Source organism: Sapajus apella, unplaced genomic scaffold (assembly GCF_009761245.1).
Source record: "Sapajus apella isolate SASKATOON/1434 unplaced genomic scaffold, GSC_monkey_1.0 scaffold108, whole genome shotgun sequence".
Lineage (NCBI taxonomy): Eukaryota > Metazoa > Chordata > Mammalia > Primates > Cebidae > Sapajus > Sapajus apella.
In genome coordinates, this window is record NW_022437048.1 from 4,787,921 (window position 1) to 4,805,481 (window position 17,561).

The 17,561-nt window shown below is 31.6% G+C and overlaps 2 long non-coding RNA genes across 2 annotated transcripts; both read left to right on the forward strand.

The window, feature by feature from the left end:
• The first annotated feature begins 5,075 nt into the window (after positions 1–5,075).
• Positions 5,076–11,553, forward strand: LOC116537271. The gene is made up of 4 exons (XR_004263053.1): positions 5,076–5,128; positions 5,224–5,268; positions 7,143–7,271; positions 11,537–11,553. It is a non-coding gene; the product is annotated as an uncharacterized LOC116537271 (long non-coding RNA).
• A 90-nt stretch (positions 11,554–11,643) lies between these two features.
• Positions 11,644–15,693, forward strand: LOC116537272. The gene is made up of 4 exons (XR_004263054.1): positions 11,644–11,697; positions 12,571–12,696; positions 13,427–13,469; positions 15,613–15,693. It is a non-coding gene; the product is annotated as an uncharacterized LOC116537272 (long non-coding RNA).
• Positions 15,694–17,561: the final 1,868 nt, after the last annotated feature.

The window sequence follows — 17,561 nt, forward strand, 5'->3', positions numbered from 1 at the left end:
AACATTTATAAGTATCTATTCTAATTTAAATATAACGGTAAATATTTTATGCAAATGAAGGCAGGGGTGGGAAAGAAGGAAGAGAAATTAAGTGTGTGAATTTTAAACCTATAATCAAAGACAACATTGCCCTGCCTTATACAAGATATGAAAATGGACACACTTGTTCAAACTTCACTGTATGTATTTTGAAATACATACACTTTTTGTGATGTATTCTTGCAGTTCTGTGGAAATTTTTTACTTATAGGTTAGAAGGCCTATACTTCCTTCTCTGTCTGTTTGCATTCACCAGGGAACTGTTTTCACTCCCTCACTTATCACTTTGAAAGTTCAGAAAAGCCACAGATAAAATGTAAATTCCAAAACCATCTGTCTAATAAGTAATAGAGTTTCACCATTCTTGATTATATTAGTTCAGAATCTAGGAAGATTAGATAGGAAACAAGGGTAACTTTGTAAATTACTTGCAAAATAACCCAATGCTTCACAATCTCTCAACTTGTCAAAGCATCATATTTTTCTTGGGAGAATATAGGACTAATATTCATATCACAAAATGATAAGGATGGCAATATTACTTTGAGTGAAGTACTTTGAAAACACACACACACACTTACTCTGTTCACTTCCTCAGAAGTAATTTGGGGTTTTTTTCCTTACCCTGCAGCTGGCACCATCCATCCATCCCATACCCAGTATCTTGCTCCTCAGAAGCACACCAGTTCTTTAGGGGGATCAGAGTTCTTTGCTTCATCTGTGTCTCCATATCTCTCACATAAATCTTGACAAAGTTTTGCTACTTCTTAAATTTAGAGCCAATTCAAGGGCAAAGCTGGGTAAGAGTTCTTGCTAGGTACATAAAATAATAATAATAATAATACTTTGGCAATCAATTTCACACCGACTAAGCTTGATTGTTCTCCTTATGATCTACTGTTACTCACTTTGTTCCTGTTCTCTGTAATCAATATTTACCTTTGATCTTTTATTTAAATAAACCAATTTTATTCAATTAAGAATATGATGGTTTCACTAGCAAGTGACAGATCACGGATTTTAAAAGCTAATTTTGTCACAATCTATTGAGAACATAAGTACAAAGTTCAGTTTGTATGGTAGCTTTTCATATTCTAAAAATTAATCTTCAAATTTTTTTGCCACTTGACAGAAACCATCACCTAATATTTTTAATTCTAACCGTATAAGTGAAGTAAAATAAAACATTACACCATAGTCTAAAAACACTTTAAAATTTGGTGGTACATTTATGAATATAATTATATTTTAAACTTTGAAACATTTAATAATTAAAAATTAAGAACCCACATACTTCCTAAAATAAATATATTAAGCCATGACAAGAATTCATTTGAAGTATAAAATGATTTGCTAATTAACATTATAGGAAACCAAGAGAATTTTGGAAAGATGCTTTATGCAACTAAAGGTAGTCCTAGAATCAGATGACTAAAATTCCCTTTTCACCAAGAAACAAGACAAAAGAAACAAAATGGAAAGACAGCTTTACATTTTAAATAAGCAATAAAAGTGAAACTTGTATTTGTTTTTGTTTTTTATACAGAATATGGAGCATCACTCCTCCAGCAAGATAAGACACTTTAATTCTTCCACCTAGTAAACACATGATATGCACTAAACTAATTCTTTATATATGTAAAGACCAAAAATCTACACAAATTATCCAGATTAAATTTGTGAATTTTTTCCTCTGAATAGTTCCCAATGTTAAAGATATTAGCTCAGAAATGATGGTGAAAATTCTACATCTCGGGAGAAGACTGACAGGAATTCATTCCACATTTCTGAAATAATAACTTATTCTCATCTGGGTCCATATTAAATGTTAATTTCCAAATGATTTTTCTGGTCAGGAGTGCATAAAAGACACACAAAGACATTTTTAGTGTTGCCCAAGGGTGTTTTTTTTTTCCTGCAATGTGTTTAATCCCTTTAAAAAGACAGAATTTTTTAAAAGAAAATTAAAAATTATGTAGAAGTTTCTTTTCTTCTTTGTGGTTTATGTTTGGGAAAGTTTTTGTTACAGTTATTAATAACCCAAAACACAATATCAAACTGAGTTAGTTACTTAAAATGTGATACATTAGTTGCATGGGGTGTGAAACTTTTGTCAACTTAATTCTGTAATTCAGACAAAGATAAATATATTATTTACCACTGGATAATGAATATATATTGATATCTTATAGGCAGTACAAATATAATTTAGGCAAATAATTATTTTTTTTCCTTTTCTAAGTAATCTATCAGTATGTCCTAGGAAGTAATTCTTAACCCTTAAATTAAATATATTTTAATTTTTTATTTAATGAAGGTTATTAAAGAAATCTATTTAGTTTGTAGAAATTTAATCAGGTCTATAAAGTGGTCATTATTGCCAATGGGGTAAAATTTGATTATTTTAATCTACTAATCTTTGATAAGTTCTCTTTTTCCATCAAACGTTTTCTTAGCCAAAAATGAGTATTTTAGCTATAATTGTTAAAATGGTGATATTTTCATTGCTTTGCCAAAATGCAGTGAAGCAATATGAAAAAGGTCTTAGTAAAATACTTGTTAGTTATATTACTGAAACAGTTACCTTTGAAATAATTTCTTCTTAATGGTTCATCACCTTTACCTCCCCAACTCTGCATCCTTTTGTTCAAATGCTGTGTTACCTTTGCTATTGATTTTTGAGAAATCAAGTTATACTGCATTTTAGTAAATTATATGTACCCTCTTCATTTTCTTTTTTTTTCAGGAGGACATTTGTTCTACTTCCTGAAAGGCATATATTGATAGCACATCTATAGCAAAATATGAAGTAAAAATATTGTCATACTTTAAGCCAAATTGAGCTTAATCTGGATTTGAAAAAATATTCCAAAGCAATCAAATTTGAAAACCAAAACTATGAAGAATGAGACCAATTTTATCTTCTCTTTTTAAAATCTGTGAATAATTCAGCTGAAAAATATTTTTTTGCATAAATCAACTAATACACTTAATTCTAAGATCTCATGAGGAGTGGAGAACTTGTCACTTAGTGGTTTTCATTCCTAAAAATTCCCAAGTTTTCATTACCATTTTTTAAAAAGAAATTTCCTATTAAGATTGATATGTAATTTTTTTCTTAAAATTGACTCATTTAACTTTAAATAAATATTTTCATGGTAGAAACATTATATATGCATTACCAAGCACATTAGTTGGCCTGGAGATATATTTTTTTCTAATAAATCAGGATGAGTAAAATGAAGTATATCAATGCAGTGCCTAAATTATTATAATAGTGCATATTTATTCATTCACTTGACAAACATGTATTGGAGAAGATTATCTTAGACTCTGGGGATACTCTGAATACAGCAGGCAAAATCTTCCTCTCATTGTTCTCACATTCCAGTTTACCACAGGTTGTATGTTTATTACCAAATAGGAAATTCTAATATAATTTATACAAAACTTATATAAGGAATATGAATCTATTCTTATGATTCTCTTCATGGGAAAGAAAGTTTTCTTTTTATGTTAAGGAGAAAATGCCTTATAAGCAAAGCTGTGAAGAAAATAAGTCTAATTATTTTTCTTCTTTATTTAAGGAAACCACAGAAAACATGAATGAAATGGTGAGAAATTTTTATTTTCCTGAAAAATTTTTATGTTTTTAATATGTAATATTACAATATCACTGGCATAAGAAAGTATCTGTAAATTTCCTCTCTTAGTATACCAAAAAGGGATGTATACATTTATTTAAAATAACAATTTCTCCCTTCCCACTTTAATAGTATCCACCTAAATTGCTATATATTCTCTTGAGACATTTCCATTCCATGATAAGGTGATTTTTATCTCTTTCATTTGTTTTCCAAAGGTAATCAATGATGAACATTTGAGAAAACTAATTGTGTTGTTTTTATTTCAATACTTTAATCTATCATACTAATGATTATACAGGAAAATTGAGGCCTATCTAAAACAACCTTTATCATTAAAGAAATAATGCCAAGGATTTCCTCTGGTCACTAAATTTCGATTATTATTATTTTTCAAGCAACCTTCTAGCAGCTCTTCCAGTGAAATAAGAGATTTTTTTTAACATCAAAAAGCCATTTCACCAAGAAGTGGCAGATTTTTAGCAATTAGATTGTTCATCAAATTGTAACCCAAACTTAACGGTATTTGAGGGAGATTGAAATTGATTATCTGAACGTTGGTTTCCTGTTTCATGCTCTTTGACAGTGTGCATCAGTCATCTGATTCCAGAGAAAATTGCATTTTAAAGTAAGCCAGAGTTACATCAAGAGGCTGCCATTTGCCTTCAACATAGTTTTATCCTGAAAAGCCCCTCAATGTCTCTTAGAGCAGTGGTTCTGAAAGTGTTGCCCCTCAGCTAGCAGCATCAACATTATATTCTCATGCATTTTAAAATTTGAGATTCTTTTGTTTAAAAATAAGAGGCTGAATAAGGGATTGGATTAGAAGTTGTGTGCATCACTGGTACAAGATACACCTGCCATGGTAGAAATATCCAAACAGTAAACATGATGGGAAAAAGTATCTGGGAAAGCAAGAAGCAGAGTGGCACGATGAACCTTGTGGCCTTTGGTGCTGCTGCACTCTTCCTAGTCAGGGACTGGGAAACATACTCTACCCTTCTTCCAAGCTGCAAGTATCATCGTCAAATGGAGAGTTAACGTCACTTAAAGATAACATTTGTGTCATCTAGAAAGGCTATGTGGGACTTGGTTTGCCATATACCTCACCAGGCCTGTGTCATCATCTTTTATGACACTTGTCACCTTCTCTAGGCTTTTGATATTGTATGAATAATTTAAAATTATGAAAATTTAAAATAAATCATATTTTTATTCATGTGCTATTTTGATAGTGCTTACTCTGATAACAAATGTTCTAATTTTTAAAATTAATTTATTAAATTCCTAATAAATGACGTAATTTTTTAGTAGTAGTGGTTTGGACCGTGAGTATTTAATTAATTACTCCTAATATTCAAGCATGACTCCAAGGCTTAATCATGCAAGCAATGTTAATTCTTCTTTCCTTCCCCTAAAAGGAATCTGCAGAAATTTCCACAGAGGTAAGTAATTTTCATTCAAATAAAATAAAATTAATACCAATTAGTAGTATTTTCTTTTTGTGTATTTTTACAGAAATCATTTTTTTTCTTACCAGGAAATTAAGCACACTGTGGACCAAAAGCACTACGTAAAACAACTGGTAAATTTCTCATAAATTATAATTTCAAGTAAAACATCGTATTTTGGCTGTTTCTTCTCTCAAATATTCACACAATTCATTCTATCCCATGAAGAAATTTATCCCCAATTTGTAGGAGTCTATTTTTTTTTATTTTTGTTGCTCTAGTTTGTGGCTATTATTTTTGTCAAATCGATGTGGATTTATATTTTAAGAAAAATGAATATTGAGCAATTATCCACTGATTTTGGAGGAGTTACAAATTTCAAAGTTTGTTGCAAGTTTAAATGACCTTAGTTAGATACCAGTGCAGTTAAAGTATCACATTATTGATCCCTCAGCTACTCTTTGACTATGGGATCTTAGACGACTATCTGAAGTGTAAAGTTTTTAACTTACAGGAGGTCATGTAATCAAGGAGTCCCCAAACCATAGGGGATACCTGTACCTCTCTGACCCTCTGTAGCCTGTTAGGAACCAGGCAGCACAGCTGGAAGTGAGCTGCAGGCAAGCCTGAGCTCCACCTGCTGTCAGATCAGCTGTGTCTTTGTCAGATTCTCAGGAAAGAGAACTCTACTGTGAACCGCGCCTGCGAAGGATCTAGGTTGTGTGCTCCTTATAAGAATCTAACCAATGCCTGATGATCTGAGGTAGAACAGTTTTATCCCGAAACTATATCTTCTCCCTCATTCGTGTTAAAAATGTCTTCCACAAAACCGGTCCTTGATGCCAAAAAGGTGGAGACTCCTGATGTAATCCATCCTCTGCGGACTACAGAAGTTTGCTGCGTGTGCAGGAAAAGCACTTAGGTTTGGAGTCAGGCAACTTGTAGTCCAACTCCAGCTCCACGAGTTATTATTACTTAACCTCTCCAAGCTCCAATTCCCTTAACTAAAAATACGGAGATCTGCATTAACCCTGCAGGATTGTATTAGATGATATATATTTAAATAATATAAAAATTGCTTGGAACACAGTCGATAAATGCATCTTTAAAAAGTGACAATTATTATCCTATCTTTACACAGAGGAAGACATTCTAAAACATTTATGATAGAAACACTTGTTTTTGAACACTTAAAAATAGAATGCTCCAAATAAAACCTCTCTGTTTAGGAATTTAGATCGTTACTAACTTCTTTGTTGCTCTAAATGTCTTTTTTATATTTTGACAAAATACTTCCAGTAGCATTCTCACTTTACACCTCTCTTAATGTAACCATGGATTCATCCAACAATTCCAAAGGCCTGTTGACTCGACACACACTTAGTTTTCTCCCTCTATTAAATGAAAATTCTTCTAAGGAAAAAAAATGCTATTGTGGTGTTACATTTAACCCCTAAAAATAATCTTTGTAAAATCAGTTCAAAGGCTCTGGAACTTACTAGAATACTTAGGTACTAGGCAAACTTCTCATTATATTTTAACAGATATAATCCTACATAGTAAGTAATGCTCAAAGACTTCGAGCAATTTTATCATAGTCATGAATTCCAATGCCTCGGGTAAAGGGAATTAAAGTCCAGTTCTGACTCCAAAGACCAGACTAATTTTCAATACACATGGAAAAGAAATGATAAGTTGAGACATATATCTTGTAATTGTTTTTATATTTCTTTTTCTTTCTTAAACATACTTTTTTCCCTGGAAATACAATTTTCTCCCATGATCTTATTTAATTTGATAATTTTTTAAACTCTGCAATTGACTATAAATGTAGACACAGTTAAGGTAAAATTTAGGTATCTAAACTGTTCTTTTTCTAAGTAAATTTGCCACCACTTATGAATTTTCTAATTAAAGTACTAATTCATTCAGTTCTGCTAACATTTGCTTCAACTCATGAAGGATATAAAACATTGGAATAAATATTTATAATATCCTTTCTCTCTAGAACAGAATCAACCCATTTTATCAGAAGTGGAACTTCCTCCCATATGTTTAGGTTCCTTATCAACAACAGATGGTTATGAACACAGAGGATCAGTTTAAGGCAAGTGTCTACCCCTTTGTTCCTGCTGTGGTAAGTTTTGCATCTTTAAGGGGCAAGGGGTACAGGATAAAAACACACACAGTAACTAAATGCAAAATGCACCCAAAAGTTCTAACTAAATGCACCCAAAAGTTCTAACTATAAAGGTAGAACAGTCCAAATACAATAACAAATAACAATAGTAGCAATAGTGACAAGTAAGTACTAATTTAATTTAACATATATGTCCTAAGTATTTGCTCATATAATCATTTCACTTGGTTCTTTAAACAATTCTTTAATTTAGGGGAGAAGGTAGAAACCAATATCTTTATTTAACAACAAAAAATATATATAATATATGGAAATGTAAGGAAGTAGTTGCTTGAACTCTAAATAACCATTTCCATTTTGTTTCCTAAAATTGATTTGTCTTAAGAATTTTTTTCTAATATAAGCAAGAAATGACAAAAGTTCTCAGCCTTTTGATTAGATCATAAAATTAAAGCTTTTTTGTCTGGATACAGGGCCTATAAATATAGCCACCCAATAAAAGGTCTAGTTTGATTTCGCTTATTTAATCTCTAGGAGTAATTAAAAGTCCAAAGAAAGGGGAAAATAACAAGTTTATAAGTAATTAAACATAATATTTATATATTTTAAGGGATCTGCCGGCATCTCTCAGAAAGTAAATGCAAACCACTTATATTAAATATATTTAAAGAATTACTTTTTATTTTTCTATTATGACTTGCTATTTTTACCAATGTGTTTTCTATTTTGTGGAAATATAAGCAGAAAAAAGGATGTAGTTATACATACAGTCAGGTAAAATATATTTATCTGTTTACTGGTTCACGATGAGATACATCTTAGATGCATGTACATTATTTTTTACCAGTCTTATTCCTTATAAGTATCTTTTTAAATATCTAAGTGTGAAAGAGGTGATGAATGGATGTCAAGAGGGTCTCAAAAAAACATACTTGTGTGCCATTTGTGAACCACATTGTCAAAGTTAGATATTCCTGAAAGAATTTTGTGTCAGTTTTCCATCACCTTTCCATCACCAGTTGATTGCAAGTTTGTCATCAAATGCTAGACTGGCACTATATTCCTCTTGAATCAGTAGATACATATTTTTTTTTATTCTTTCCAATAATAAAATCCCTCACTCCAAAACCTAAAAGGCGAAACAATTTAATGACAGTGTATTTGAGGAAAAAACAATAGTCAATCATATTTAGAAACAGTATATAACACTAAATCATGTAATAAATAACATTATTTTCTGTATACTTTAAATTTATTTACTATTTTAACTTAAATTTGTCACTGCTAATATGTTACTATTTCATTCTTAGAATATAAATTAAAAATAATCTTCATATTAAAAATGACAGTTTTAGTTTGGCATAAAGGTTCTTTCATTCACATAGGGCAACCCTGCAGAGCTAATTGGTTAACAGACCAGGACAGTGCTCCTATTCAATGAACAGACACCAAACTTGCTATCACCTTGTTGTACCTTCCTTCCTTTTTGCCCCATTGATACAGGAAAGCTAGTTTCTGTTTTCACATTAGCCTGTCATTTCTAAAGGAAATGAGTAGATCTTAATTTGAGACTAATGGACAGTTTGATAAATAAGAAACAGGAAAATTTTACTGTTTTTAAATAGCTGCATTTTTCTGAAAGGAAGAATTATTGAATTTATCTAAGTTTTATGGGGATGTTTGAATGTATCAAAATTTAAAAACAGTTATCTGAAACATATCCTCATTATCAGAATTAAGATCTTTTACACTTTTGCCACTAATACAGTGGCATAATGGTTGATGTGTTTGTAGAAGTATATGCATGCATATGCGTAAGTATATTTATTTACCATTCTTAGAATACATATTTTAAATGGTTTTCCCTTATGCTATAGTACTGATCAACCAAAAATTGAAAACATACGTAACCAGTGATCATGAAAACAACCAACTACTTTTGTCATAATTTTATGAATAATCAATTAAAGGAGGGTTTAACTTGCATGAATCAACTAATCAAACTAAGTTTGCCAGCTTCCATGAGAAATGAAAGCCTAACCAGTTAGTGGTTTTCATTCTTCTTAAATTTTTTTTAGTGAATTCCACTGTATACATCTTCGTTTATACATCTTTGTTAGTTTCCTATTGATAAATGATGTTTCTATTTTTCAAATTATAAAAACAACATATTAACATTATTATATTTTATACATATATGGATATATTAATAGGATACATTTTTAAAAATGAAATTTCTGGCTTAGAGAATATGTACATGAAATTTTTATAATATTTTAATCACAAACTTTAATACCACAAATTAATATATAACACATGTGTAATCATAAATTATGAGTATCATAATTAATAATTATAGTTTTATATTTTATGACAGTTTTATTTCATATATATATAATCCTAAACACTATTTAGTTTTGCTTGCATTTATTTCTCTTTTCTGCACATGTATCCCAGAACTTAAAGTATAATTAAAAAAAGAAATATTGTATTTTGCAAATACTGTGTCTCTTACAACTTTCTAGATCTTAGAGATTAAAACGTGATTAAAAGAAGCAATACAAATAAATTTATTTTTATACATCTTCTTTATAAAAGAGTAGTTTTTCTCTGTACATCCAAGAAAAAATTATGAATAATGAATACACTGAGAACAATGTGTCTAATTCTTGTTTTATTTCTTTAAGGAAGTACCAAAAAAGGCTATTAATATGGTAAAGTATTGTTTCTATATGAAGCTGTATTTGATTCATATTTCTAAAACTAAACATTAAAATATTAATACTCCAGAAATTATTCTTTTTTAGCAAACAGTGATATTTTAGATTGTTTAAAAATCTTCTTTATTCCTTAACTGTGGTCTTTTCAATAGACCTAAGTTTTTTTCAGTCAAGACCTTCCATGTAAGCAGGAGTCCTCCATATAACCTAAGTTTTCTTTGTTTTTTACTGCTTCTTTCCTTTTAAAACAAAACAAAACAAAAAAACAGAATTTTACCATTTTTTAAACTGAGAATTTTATTGCAGTTAGTCTTTCTCACCTGTAATAGTAATACCTTTGTTTTAATAAAAAAAGATATTTTGTCCACAAATATTAAGAACATACTGTAATAGCAATACCTTTGTTTTAATAAAAAAAGATATTTTGTCCACAAATATTAAGAATATACTGCTAAGTATGTAATTGTCCTGATTGTAAACTTTTGATTATTATATTTTTAATTTCTTAGATAATGTTCTAGTAGGTTATCTCTAGTGAGGAAAATGATAATTTTAAAATCAAACAACCAGTTCATTGAGAAATACTCTCTTTCTTGCTGTTGACTAATTATTTTAAGTAAATTACATGTTCCCATCAATATATCAAATGGAAACAAAGGAAAACTCTTGTAAAAATTATACAGATTCAAAGTCATTTTAGAGTTCTGGAATGAATTATCTACATGGCCAAGAGTGGCTGTTGTATTTCACACTTTCAGATAATATATGTCTGAATTCTACTACCTTGGAAAAATGAATTTTTAAAATAAACCAGCCAAATCAGGATTCTGTCAGTTGCCTTCACTGTAGTTTAATATCATTTAGGAGTTTAATACTGGACTGGGTTATAAGTTATGTAAATCACAGGTTCAGGGAACACTTGCTTGGGAAGAAAGTGCCAAGTCAAAGAGAATAATTAGAAAGCGTCTTGAAAAGATGAAGTATAAATTGTGGCACAGAATTTTGTGGCCTGGGGCCCAGAGCAAGCAAGATTTTCCCTCTTAGTGCCTTAGTAAGCATGCTCTACCCCTTCTCGCCATCTCAAACTGTGGGCCCATGGACACTGATATAGAAAACAATGCCGTCCAAGAAAAAAACATGCAGGCTTTGCCATACACCTCAGTAGGCTTGATTATTTTTCCTCTCTCTCTCTCTCTCTCTCTCTCTCTCTCTCTCTCTCTCTCTTTCTCTCTCTCTTGTATCTGTTAATATTACATAGAAATTTTACATTATATGAACAATGTAGGCAAATGGGAAACATGAAATAAGATGTCTTTTCAGTCAGGTACCAGATGTTAACACAGGACTTGTCCTTTTAATGGATACCTAAATTCATTTAATTCAGAACAGATTTCTATAAAGTAGGACTTTGTTTCTTGGTAGTAACACCTTGGCCTTGAATTATTCACATAATTAACCCTGAGTCTCTATTATTATGGTATAGATGAAAATTACTGGTGGGTTATCCAAGTGAGGTTATTTTTTTCATTTTCTTTCCCTAAGGAATCAACTGAAGTATTTATCAAGGCAAGAAATTTTTATTCAAACAAAATTAATAAAACATAATCTCATAATATTTTCTTTTGTATCTTATGACCATTTATTTTTGTTATTAACAGAAAGCTGAGCTGACTGAAGAAGCAAAGAATTACCAAAAATATCTGGTAAATTTTTCATACAAACATAGCCCAATTAGACTTTACTTGGAAACTGCCAAGTAGCAATCCTCTTGACAAAAAACAAAACAAAACAAAACACTATGTTTACTGAATTCTATTCTACAAAAGTCTTCTCTGTACTATTAGAAATGGTTACAGAAGAACCCCCGCAACTGTACCAGTTATATTATCGCTAGGTATCCACCCAACAATTATTCCATGGTAATTCCAAAATCCCACCAATTTTCTACTTTTTAAAAATGAGAACTTAGCCTAGAGGAAGATGCCACTGTATTTAATTCCAATGTAAATCTCAACAACAATCTGTAGCTAAATCCATATAGATAACTCAAAATAGAACATAGAAGCAGGGAATATGTACTCATAATAAAATATATGGGAGTCATTATGCAAATAAACTTCTCCCTCTATATTAATTCATTTACTTCTACAAGGTAAATAACACTCAGAAAGATTAACTCGCTCAGTGTCATGGATTCAACTAAGTTATATCACACATTGTGTATGACTATGAGGACCAGTGTTTTCCTACCAGAAATAGAAAATAACTCGCAACTGGGGACACTTATCTTAGTCAAGAAATTATCTTCTTGCCTTCCTACATGTATTTTTAATTTTATTGTTTCTTCATTTTTTATTTCTTTCATGCAAACACTGTGGCTTTGGGGTCTGAATTAACCAAACAATTTTCTTAATTCTACAGTTAATTCTATAAATGTAAGCATAGAGTTAATTTTGTATGACTAAATTTTCCTTTAATTAGGTTCATTTATCCAAATAAAGTTTTGATTCATTTGGTTATGTTCAGGCTCTTTGATTCATGGGATACAGAGATAATTATGTATATATTTTTTCTAGAACAAAATCAACCAATATTATCAGTTCTCATTGCCCCAATATGTAAAAGCAGTTTATCAATATCACAAAATTATGAAACCATGGAAAAACATGAAGACAAATGCTTACCAAGTTGTCCACACTCTGGTGAGTGTTTTCTTTTTATTTTTAACTTCAAACTGTTATCTTATGTGCTAAAAGTAAGCTAGGAGAATGAAATTGACATAATCCCAGTGAACTTTCAAGTAGAAGGTGAAACAAATAAAAATGTCTAAGCTATAAATTAAATAATAAATCATATGATGCAAATACAGCATAAAACATAAAAATAATAATGATAAAGTATATGTATGTTGGATTTAAATTTAACTATTTGCTTATAATGTTTCCGTTGATTCTATAGCAATTCTTAGAGACAGGTCAAAGATAAGATTATTATTTACATGTTACAAAAGTATCTGAAATTGTAAAAAGTAGTAGAACCAAGTTCTAGTTAACATTTATTATTTATCTTATTTAAGAAAACAAAAGAGATTCGATCTAGGCAACATTTCTTCTAATATAAAGAATGGATGAAAGAGCAGGTCATTGAACCCAGAGAACTAAAACGTAATAAACAACATGGGATTTGGAATCAGGAGACCTAATATAAATAAGCTTTTGAACTTAGACAAGTGACATAATTTCTCTGGATATTTTAAAATATGACTTAGTTTTTAGACATGCATGTAGCATTTAACAGTGTCTTCCATATAATTTGAGAAAAAAATCAGAACTCAGTACCTCTGATTTGCATATGAGATGGAGGTTGGTTTGTTCCTGTAAATTTCCTTTAAATAAAATTCGTCGATTTTTTTTCTCTTTTCTCTTTAAAGAGGTATTTTTAAGATTCTTGAATTAACTGCTTCTACTTTACTTTGGTAAGTGCCTTTAGGCCTAGAATTTAAGCAATAATTAAAAGGGATTTTTATGTGAAGAAAGTGATCTTAAATAATATTGCTAAGTAACATACTTTCAATGTTAATTAAATTATACTTTGGTTTATAAAGTGTTTTAAATTTTGCTTTCATCTTTTTGACTCCCAAATGTAAGTTTTCTGTTTAATTTGTGTGCATGAGTGTTTCATAAATATTTTAAATATAAATTACAGTATATTTTCACTATACCTAATGATACATTTAGCCAGTAGCAATGGCTCTGTGTGAAAATTGACGCAGGCATAGTATTCACACAGATGATTTCCTGTCATCTCTGAGTTGTGCCAAGAAATTCAGACCTGGCACTTTGGTTCAACAAAAGATATGGAATTACATATCAACAGAATTTCATACACAATTCAAGCCATTTAAGACAAATTTCCTGCATCATTTTCTCTGGAAAACTTAATGTTTTATGCAAAAAAACTTTGCTTATTTTTAAAATTTCTTTCTGACTATTCAATCAATAGATTTAGAGCCATGATGGCAACTCAAGAAAATTGTAATGCCCTTTTTGTTATCAAGATTTATCTTTCTTATTTTGTTCTTGCAGGGTTCATGTTCATCTTCTATCCTAGAATTCTGCCTCATTTAATTTAAATGTTTTGTTCTTTTTATACACCCTGAATGCAAACTTCTAACAGGACAAAGTAGATTTTAAAACAATGAATAACAATAGTAATAATAATTTGTCGATAGCTTATAGTGCACCAATTACAATCCTAAGCCCTCGTCTATATTGACTAATTTAATATTCATAAAAAACCATAGTTAATATTATCAGCTGATTTTTTCCCATAAGTTATTGGGGTACAGGTGGTATTTGGTTACATGAGTAAGTTCTCTACTGGTGATTTGTGAGATCCTGGTTCACCCATTACCTGAGCAGTATACATTGCACCTTATTTGTTGTCTTTTATCCCTCGCTCCCGTTTCTCTCTTCCCCTCAAGTCCTCAAAGTCCATTGTGACCTCAGGTGATCTGCCCGTCTTGACCTCCCAAAGTGCTGGGATTACAGTCGTGATCCACTGTTCCTGACCTTATTCTACATTTTTAAAAAAACTTATCACAAATTTGCCAACCCAAATGCCCATCAGTGATAGACTGGACAAAGAAAATGTGGCACATATACACCATGGAATACTATGCAGCCATAAAATATGATGAGTTTGTGTCCTTCGTAGAGACATGGATGAATCTAGAAACCATCATTTTCAGCAAACTGACACAAGAACAGAAAACCAAACACTGCATGTTTTCACTCATAGGCAGGTGATGAACCATGAGAACACTTGGGCACAGGGAAGGGAACAACACTTACTGGGCTAGGTGGGGGGATGGATGGGAGGAGAGAGGAGGGGGAGACAGTGTGGGGTAGGGAGGATGGGAAGAGGTAACACTGGGAGAAATGCCTGATGTAGGCAGGTGTGGGGGATCGAGAAAGCAAACCACCATGGCATTTACATACCTATGCAACAATCCTGTAGGATGCAGGATGAGCCCAAAGTATAATGAAAAAAAAAAAAAATCTTATTGCATGTCCCATGATACAAGAGATCTGAGAGATACAGAATTATGACACCAGATTTACCTACGTTAAGCCCTGTTCTGACAAAGGCACAGGGATGACAATACAATGTGCCAACTGCTAATTAGACATGGAAGGATATGATAATACAACAAGGTCAAGTGATGAATCAGAATAAATATATAAGACAGAAGGTATTGAATTGACAGAACAATCACGAAAGGAAACAACCCCAAATAATGTTCAATTGCAATTTGAAGCATTTAATTTTAAAATAATTTCTTGAAATATGACCCCAAAGTCATTGTACATAACAAAAATTATTTCACCAAAATCTACATTCCAATTAGATCAAAAGACTTAAGTTATAGGAAGCAGTGATATCTTATATGCCTAATAAGCAACTTAGAAAATAAGAATAATTAAAATGTTCCTTCAAAATTGGCTGAAAATGTAAATATGCACCTTTAATAAATAAAAATGCTATTTTTGCATGCTAGGTTTAATAAGTTTGCTATTAAATCTGATTCATTAATCCGTTTAACTTTATCTCACCAGAAAACAATTTCCTCATCTACTTCATAGGTTGTATTGAGTCCATCAAGCATAAACACAAATAGTTATTAAAAATCTTACTATATACCATGAATTATCTTAGGCATGAGAAAATATTAACTCGTGATAGTTATAAATAACATTCTGCCAGACTAAGATGGATAGGTGTGTGTGTTCTACATATAAACAAAAACTATCTTCTGTAATATATAAGCCCAGTATTGATTTTTGCTTTTTTTTTTTAGGTTTGCCTGGGAAATCTATGTTTTACGGTTCTCTACTCTTCTACTCCATATTATCAGCATGTTTGGACAGGCTTATTGAGAAAGCAGGAATTTTGAGGCAAAAAAGACTGCAGAATGTTTCCTGAATTGCTTATACCCTTCCCACGAGTTCATGTTGAATATGTTGGGTTTGCATTGTGGTTTCAACTGGTTGATGATTAGTTAAGATGTTTCCACCACTGTTTCTGAGTTACAAAAACACATTTCTTTTCCCCTCAAAATAAAATTTCAAGTGATTCATTGGTTTGTATTTGGCATTTTTATTGTTCATATTGACCACTGAGGCTACCAACGCTAATATAAGTAGTTATTTAACAATTAACTTTAAACTAGCTTGTCCACCACCAAAATGCACTGTATACACTTTCTGGACACTTTAATTTTATTTCTCATAACCAATAACCTAGAACACTACAAGTTTTATATTCTCCCAACACAAATGGGCTCACAGTACTATTTAGCTATCATTCTACCATCTGTCTGATTTATTCATGCTTATAATTTGCCACAATTTTAATCTCAAACCTTCATCAGAACCTCACTCCTCCTCTCTCAGTCCACATTGTCAGACTGAAGTATGGAGTCAGCCACCAGGACCATAAACCTTTCAAGACTCCTCATTAATGGTGTCACCAAATGAAGAAAGAGCAAAATCAAACACATGGGTGCATACGTGGGTTATGAGGAACAACTCTGAGGGCGTCAGCACATCCTGAGAAGATGGAGGGTTGGGGAAAGCTATAAGGAAAGCAGATCAGGAAGGAGAGAATAGAGATAAAAGTTATTTGTTAAGCATTCAATTGTAATGGAAAGACATTATAGGAATTTCCATAGGAGAGTAACATTATATGATATATGTAATCGAGAAGTAAAAAACTAAATTTTGAAGACTTTATCTTTGACTTCATAGAATATGTCAATCCTTTATAATTCCCATTGCATTCCATTCTATCCAATTCCTCTTAGCCTTACTTCCTTTCTTATTCAGGCTGAACATTTAAGTGACTTTCAGCAGCTGACATATGACATATATTTTGAAAGGATGGAACAAGTAGAAGCTAAGAGAATTTCCTTTGTCTTCATGAAACCCATCTACCCAACTCCAATCAAGTAAAATTATGATTACATTTCATTCTTTCTACTCTCTATTGGCCTCACTTCCTTTCTTGCACAGTCCGGACTTCATGCTTGCTTATTTTAAATATTATCTTGATAGCTATATAACTTTTCTTCCCCTCTACACTTAGCCAACCCTACCTGGAAAGCACCTAGCCATGTAAAACTCTGAATTTTATTTCTACTGCCATTCCAGCAAAACAGATGGATTCTAAAGTAAGTCAGTTTATTTATGTATTCATTTATTTATTTTTATTGTACTTTGGGCTCTGGGGTACATGTGCACATCCTGCAGGATTGTTGCCTAAGTACATATATGCCACATCCTCCCACCCCATTGCCTACATCAGGCATTTCTCCCAGTGTAATCCCTCCCCATCCTCCCCACTCCCCCGTTTTCTCTCCCCTTCCCTCCCCAACCCCCCCAGTGAGTCTTGTTCCCTTCCCTGTGCCCAAGTGTTCTCATTGTTCATCACCCGCCTGTGAGTGAGAACATGCAGTGTTTGGTTTTCTGTTCTTGTGTCAGTTTGCTGAGAAGGGTTTCTAGATTCA